The sequence below is a fragment of the Pinus tabuliformis genome, chromosome 9, assembly GCF_031772625.1.
Source record: "Pinus tabuliformis cultivar Carrire ecotype Pingquan chromosome 9, CPIR1, whole genome shotgun sequence".
NCBI lineage: Eukaryota > Viridiplantae > Streptophyta > Pinopsida > Pinales > Pinaceae > Pinus > Pinus tabuliformis.
The window spans coordinates 180,954,826-180,963,204 of record NC_142307.1 but is presented as its reverse complement, the minus strand read 5'-3'; positions in this window follow the sequence as shown (position 1 = coordinate 180,963,204).

Sequence of the window (8,379 nt, the reverse complement as noted above, 5' to 3'; positions counted from 1 at the left end):
ACAGTAGCAATAATTAGTAGACTGACGTAGGACAAGGGTAAGAGGAAAATTTCCAAGAACCCAGAGGTTGAGCAAAGCAACAATTTCAAAGAAGATCCTCTCATTGAGAAAGAAACTTTATTAGTGAATGAAAAGAGGCAACAACACATAAAGAGAGCAGAGTGAAGGAAGAGAGAGAAGCAAAGGTTGGAGGAAGTAGAAGGGAAGTTGTAGGAAACAAAGAATAATTTGAAGGAAGAACATGAGCTAAGAAGGAGAGAGAGGGAAGAGAAGCAGAAACAGGAACAAGAAGAAGGTCAAGGTGCGATGATAGAGCAAATTGTGCCAATACAAGTTGAGGAGTCAAAACAACCAGTAGATGAAGAAGAGGGTGAGCAGATGCAGGATCGGGGGCTTGCTCAATAGATTGAGCAAATGGTTGAAGCAACAGACATGGAGTTGGGACAAGAGCCACAGGACCAAGATATTGACCTCATGCCATGAGCATCTGAGGCCGCTTGTCAGTTTGTCACCTCCAGTATCAGAACCAGTCCCAAGCGAGCAAGGAGAGGTTGTTTTCCTTGATGGCGATCCAATGATGGATGTGTACAATCTTTCATTTGATGATTTGCAGCAAAAGATTATACAAGCACAGAGAAATCATTTCCCGGATGATCACACGTCACCCGCATTTATGAAGGAAAGGGTGATAGTGCTAGATGCCATAAAGCATCTAGTCGCCACAGCTAATGCCACTATGGATTATTCAGGAGCCATGAGCTCAAATGTCAAGTTCTTGTTAGCAGAAAATGAACAAATGGGAAAGAAATCGCAAGTGGTGATGTACAAGGTAGAGAAATCTGCAGGATCCACAATGGCAGAGATGAGGAAAGAAATACTTGTTGAAGTATCAACTCTTAAGGTTACCATGTGAAAACTTTATGATGGATTTGTCACCATGCATAAGGTGGATATCCATCTATTTGGTTTCATGTGGTGGAGCAAAAAGATTGTCCAAACTCTCAGGGACATACATGTTGTTATCACTGATGTGCAAGAATGGAAAATGAGGTACAAGGGAGCCCCGTTTCACTTGCCCAAAATGATGAAGCCACAGGTAAAGCAAGATAAAGTAAAGATCCAGATGCAGATCCAAAACTATGAGCAACTTGCTCCATTCATCAATAAAATACAGGCTTCATATGCATGATTGTTTAAGGGTTTGGATGTCATGGTGAGAAAGCACGAGATCTTGTCAATCAGTTCACTCACGGTAGCCAAGGAGAAGAACCAAGTCCGACTAGAGATTGACAAGTACATGGAGTAGCTAAGGCGAGAGCCCACCAATGATGACTTGGATCTAAGCGCATAAAACATGCAGAAGTACATTGGTGGTCCTGTCGTAGTCAAGACCATGTTGCACATGCTTCAGGATGAGTTGGAAAAGGGTTCCAAGACCATATACCAATAACCTATGGAGGCAAGAGTTTTTTATTAGAAAGACACTATCAAGCAGTGTGGGGACACCATAACATAGTACCAAGCTTGGTATCAATACATCAACAAGAGTCATCAAGTGGATGTTTTCGAGTTGGTATATGCCCAAACTTCTGAGTCACAGTGTTTTTTCTTGTTAGGATATCTCTAGCCTATTTTGTCTCACATGGGTACATGTGGAAAATGTATATTATTTGTAAATATATTGTAAGTGAAATTCCAAGTGTCATTAGTGGAATGTGAACAATCAATATGTGATGTAATGAGTTATTTTTAAAGAAGTTGAAGAGTCATGAGGGTAGTCAAAGAGTCAAAGGGTAATGTCAAGGGTCACCCCACCCTTTATTATAAATAGAACCTCATAACTCATAGAACAAGCTTTTGGGAGCCATTTTTTTGGCTAGGCTTAGGCTTAGAAATGGCTTGGGAGTATTGTGACAAGCCCTGGATTCTCCAAAGCGTAGATTGAGTATAATTCTTTGGAGGAGGAGGTGTTCTTGACTGTAATGTTCCACTATTGGGGCTACTGGCTATCAATGGTTTATATATGGACGAAACTTTCACTTATACTAATAAAAAATGACTCATTACATTTTCATGCATATGTTGTTATTGTAGTTGGACTATTCTAGTTACTTTAGCAATGTATGATGTTTAACTTACACATTTTCTTATGAACTACCTTGTATGTAATTGTATGAATCTTGTTAAATGTGTGTTGTTGGATTAACCTGTCACTTTGGTTTGTGGACTATTTCGATTTCCAGCTTGTGATGTCATTCCGCTTGTGTGTTCCTTTTAGGCTGCGTACTATTACAGGCTTCTAAGGGGCACACTTACTTTTCCCCTCCATGTGTTAGAATACCCATTCATCTCACTTGACTTGTTGCAAGGTCACACAGTTGCTTTTGACCAAATTCACCATACTTATATTTGCGCGTTACTGCGGTTAAGGCACTACATTACCACCCACTGCTAGGACTCCTACTCCAAATGGTTTGAGGTCTAGTTGGTACTTCTTACCAGAGAGATTGCCTTAGAACTGTCAACAGAGTCAAATCTAATGATCAAACAAGTGGTTGTCCAAAAGCACAATGTTATAGACATTTTTGTGCCTTACAGCTCTAATCATGAAATGTCCATAAACCAAGGGATACAAAGTCCCTAAAAGTGTTGTTCCTGCCCCTAAAGGAACAAGGTCAACAAATTACAGCTTCTCCCAGAAGTTCTCCACCAGAAACTGCTCAGAATCAGTCAAATCAGGATCATTTCAGCTACTCCACTAGCTACCTGCGTTGCATAGCACCCCAGTACACTAGCTAGGTGCGTTGCAACGCACCTAAATGCACTACCAGGGTGCGCTGAGCGGGAAATGACAAATGGCAGTGCCATTCCGCGAGGTGGAAAGACAATGGAAGCTTCCAGAATCTTCCTCCATGACACTTGCCTCACTGAGTTCGACCAAGGATGAGTAAGAGGATCTCAGCCTCCAAGTGGAAGCAAGAATTGATAGAGAGAAGACACTAGTCAAATGACAAGCTGACTCATCTTCTTTGCATACATCTATATATGGATCCCTCATCCTAGAGATCCAGAGGCTGGAATTTTGTACTTTGCAGAGAATTGTTGTTGGTTTGTGGATTGAGATTAGAGTATTGGGTGATTTATGCTTTGTTGGAGGTGAAGAAGGGATTCCTTTGCTGGGAGGTTGATGCTGGATCGGGACTCACTTGGTTGTATCTCCTCCTGGATCTTCTTGTCATATCAATAAAACTATTTGAGTTTCTCCTACATGCTTGTGTATCATTGATGTTAGTTGCATTAGTATGTTTAGCTTAAATCTGATCCTAAGCTATTTATGAATATAAATCCATGTCTTTGTGCAGTTTTCCTCTTCTCTGATCTTACAGGAACTTGGTGAAGCTGGGCAAGTGAGGGAGCAGGTAGTTGGAAGCTGTCAAAGAGGAGAGAGATTGGATCAAAGGACTAGCGCAAGACACAGGTTGGTTCATCCTATTCCTCTTCGTTTATAGTTCATAAAGAAGAATACAAAAGTAGTTTTCTCTGTTTGTTGCTAAGGCACTGTCACACCTTAGGTGGATAGGGCCGTTCTGAATAGACACTTTTCCCCACAACACACAACGTAAAAGTGCAACAACCGTATTTTTTTAATATCTCCTAAATAGTAAGTCATATTGAGCTGATTTTTTGATAACTTGTTAATGTCATTATAACCCTTCTCCACACAAATTTTGAGGCAAACCCAAGTCACCGGTCTCGAAAATATCTAAAAAAGTATGTAGATGATGATGGCTAATTTCTTGAGAACTCTGAAGCATTTTGACCTCAAATTAAGTGAGTTTATTAATCTCACCCCCATTAATCTACTGTAAAAATTTCATGGAAGGTAGGTACAAGGTTTAAGAGATATGATGAAAATATGGTGACTATGTGAAAGTGCAATGCATAAGCACATCGCTCCAAGATTTTACTATCTTTCAGCCATCATATGACATCCTAACATTATTTGGATGGCATGGAATGTTCCATACAACTTTTTAAAACCATGAGGAAACTTCTAGGCTGTACAAAAACCTTCAAACTTCAAAATCTCTTCTTGCAGCAAAACCACAACACAATTGCGTAGCGCATTGATGGTCGATGTTGCTCCAATCAAACCCTAAGTTTCTTGATGACTTTTTCGCGTGTGAAATGGCCTGAAAATCATCAAATTTCTCCTTATAAACTTTCTTTCATCACACCAAGCTTCCAACCCCAAATTTTCACTTACAACCAAAGTGCAACACAAGTGAGAAAGAGCAGCGTGACATATTCTTCATGGTCTTGACCAACATTGAGGTCTCTGAACAATATGTACAACCTGCTGATGATGTTAACATTACTTATACTTATTTTCAAACCTCCACTCACTAAAAATATGAAAAATTTCCTAGATAAGTGATTTAACCACTAACTTAGAAAAATGCAGCACATGTCTATGAGCGTAGGGCCTCCCTTGCCTCCTTTGCGCAGTGAACCATAAGTGATGCTCAGCACCATCTCAATGGAAAAATGAATGGTTATATGATGTATATGGAAGTTAACCAGGCATTTGAACTCCCAAGGTGGCTAAATTCAAATTTCAAGAATGATGATGACAAAATTTAAACTTCAATCATAAAATGCAACATCTGTCTAAAGTGCAACGCTATCCTCCTAACTATTGTACCAATGTGATGTCATGACAAGTTTTGATTTGAAATTCTAATTGACTCAAGTGACCCTACAAATCTATGCCAATGATGAAAAGACATGACACCATGACCTTACTCTTGATTTTTTGGTGAAACATGAAACTAGACTCAATTAACTCGACCTCTAAGGATATTAGTGATTATCTTCATGATCCTTCACACTTTTTGACATAATTACATTCAATAATGAAACTTTTATTCTATACTCAGACCAATAACTTAATCTCTACAAGATCATAGCAATACCTATGTACACTTTCCAAAATAATTCAAAAGACAAAACTTGTTTTATGACTACTATAATTATATATTACTAACAGATAGTACTATTACTTTCCTCTTAGAGACTCACTTGTTATGCCCCCTCGTGAAGGTTTCCTTTTACATCCTGTAATTGGTGCTTCACAATGTCAACTTATTTGCTTATTCAATGTTTTTGTATATAATGTCTTTTGTTATCCATTGAAACCAAGATGAACTTTTGTGTTATGGAGGTTGGGTCGATGCTCCAGATGGGTCTCCTACTCCAAATGGTGTGAGATCTAATCGGAACTCCACGTTAGGGAGACCCCCTATATGTTGGCAATGTCTAGCACCATCAACACAAAGGAAAATATTTTAGCCAGTGTATGCATTTTTGATGTGTTTGTAGAGGAAAACAAGCAATGTTTGGTTTCTATTGTATACTTTAGATATTGAATATTGAATTCACACACTTTGGGGTTTAATTTTCTTTAAAATTAATGTTCAAATGTGATATTATTCATGGCCTCTTGTGATATTGGTCCTCCACATTTCTGTGTCTTTGTCATTTGGAATGAAAGGATACAAAAATAACATGAAAATGTAATGTGATTACTAACTTAATGGGTCCTCTTGCCATACTTATTTTGAAACATGGTTTTGTTATTTGAAAAAGTGATTGTGAATCATATAACATTTATTGAAACCATTTTTTTCAAAGGATTAATATTGGTTTTAATTTTCTGAGTGAAACTATTTATTGAAGCGTTTAGTGTCCTTACAGTTGCATAGTGAATTTGGATTTCAATTGGTAATGAGAATAGTTCCTTTTGGATGCTATTTATGAATGTGATTTTTCGTTATTTAAGGAAAATCTTAAATGATAAACTATTAACGATATCTAAAGGGGTAGAATTTTATTTATGCAAGATGCCTTGGACTCTTGCTTACCTTAATATGTTGAAATTTCTTTGTAACATTTGTTGATTCAGCAACCATCTTTTTGTTGCCTCTTCCATTTGAATGTTGGTTCATATCTTATTATGGTGAACACTTGTTAGATCCCTTTAGAAACAATTTCAATAGTGTGTTGTCATTTGATTTTTATTAACCTTTCGATGTGGGGCTAAGCCTAAGATGGTATCCATACATCCTCCAATACAATGAAGTATACTGGTTCAGACAAGTATGTAGTCGAAGGCTTGAGTGTTGTATTAATCTCTTGAATAGTGTCGACATATCTGCTATATTTTTACAAAAGGAGTTCAACAATATGCAATGTTGGCCAAACTGTGTGTTGAGCTAATTTTGAAACACTCTCTTCTTAGTAGTAGTCCTTAATATGGCATTTTTTGCTTTTTCTTGGGTTGTGATTATCTCCTCCAACCTCAAAATGGTTCTCCAAACAACAAGTTGGAGATTACTAGTTAAAAAGCCAATTATCATATATGTTGCTTTAAATGCACTTGTCTTTGTGTATAAATATGCTATAAAATTGATGCTAATTTTCTCTAAACTTAAAAATTCAATAAAATTAAACCAAAGTAAAAATGAGGTACATGGATCTAAAAACCATCTAGGTTGAAATGTACATAAAAGTACTGTTAACTTCTAAAGCCTAATATGGCATATCAATCTAAATTCTTATTGCACGAGGGTGCGTGCAGACACACACACACATTGCTAGGTTGAAATGTACAAAAAAAATACTATTACTTCTAAAACCTAAAACACAATTGATCATTTCGAAAAGACTAAATTCTTATTTCACATAATTAAAAACACATATATATACTTCTTGAATGGATATTTTCACAGCTAGGCATAGTGTTGATAGTTCTTTTAGAATAAACTTTGTGCACCTTTAGATCACATAAGATATCACATCTAGCTTCATCTACGTTCTTCTTCCATATGCTACTGACTTAAGGCATTTATTTTGCATCTAATACAATTGCTAGTTATATCATTTAAATTATATATATATATTATTCTATAACATAGACATTTAAATAATTAAATGATGTATCTTATCTACCATTTTTGAAATTTATTACAGAAAATCTTACAAATACCACATAAATATTCATTTAAAAATTGAATTCTCTTTGGTTTCATATATTATGAAATAATAAAAAATAAATTAAGTAAATTATTATATTATTTATATATTTAAATATAATAAAAATACAATATAAATATTATTATTTTTTAACAAAAATATATATATTTTTTATAAAATTTAAAATTATATTATATATTATCCATATTAAAATATATATAATTGAATTTTTTTTATAGGGAATAAAAAATAAAGCCCATAGGAAATGATTTTTGGCATTGTACATTGAATTTAAATGTTATCAAGTAGTTAGTTACAAAGTGAGGGGAAGGGGCACTCAAATCGTCTAATCGGGTGGATGGATAATTGTTGATGTATTGATTTATATTTTTCAAATTATAATTTGAAATATTGTCGTTGTTGAATTTCGGAGTTGTATCGATGTATGTAAAGTGCTCATCTTCAAATGAACCATAATATGATTATGTCATGCCTTACCTTACTTAACCATGTTATAAATAATAGCGACTTTAGAAAATAGGAGTATCTTGTATTATTCACATTGTGAAATAGATAAAAAAGATTTTTATTTATAACAATGGAAAAGGCTTAGAGTTAACTAAAGATAACTATAACAATCAAAACTCCTACATGAATTTTTACATTTCACAATAATCGACACATCAAGAAAGTAAATATTAGATAATATCAATAATAACACTTCAGTAAACACATAGAAAGACTTATGAGAAAAACCTAAATGGAGAAAGATGACACTGCTGAGGTAAACATGGAAGCTAAAATTGTAGACCTCAAAATGATCCATTAAATGGAAGCCGGACTCAATTAGGAAGGACTGAAAATTTGAAGATGAGAACTGAGAAATACTTGGTTAAACTATGAAGTAGAAAACACCATAAGAAAGACAAATTCTAACAATTACTTCCTAAATTCTTGAGATACATGTTGTTAAAGAACCAAAATAAGGACTTCAAACATAAATTACCACCATCAACCAATAAAAATCAATGATAAATGTATACATTGAATATCAAAATATCAATAATGAATATATTCATTAAATGTCAAAATAGAAAATATACCAAACTCATAGACTTAGTTTGGAAAAAACCAAATTATATAGTACAATTTTCCCACTTAATTTGTTATGACTACAAAAGATGATCAAAACATAGTACAAAACTCTCCAAAATTTGTTAACACTATCGCCACAAACTCATAAAAAAACGAAATACCAATAAAAAAAAACTAAATACCATGATAGTAATGGACAATAAGATAACAAGACAACAACATCCAAATCCAATTTATCAGTTAATTAAA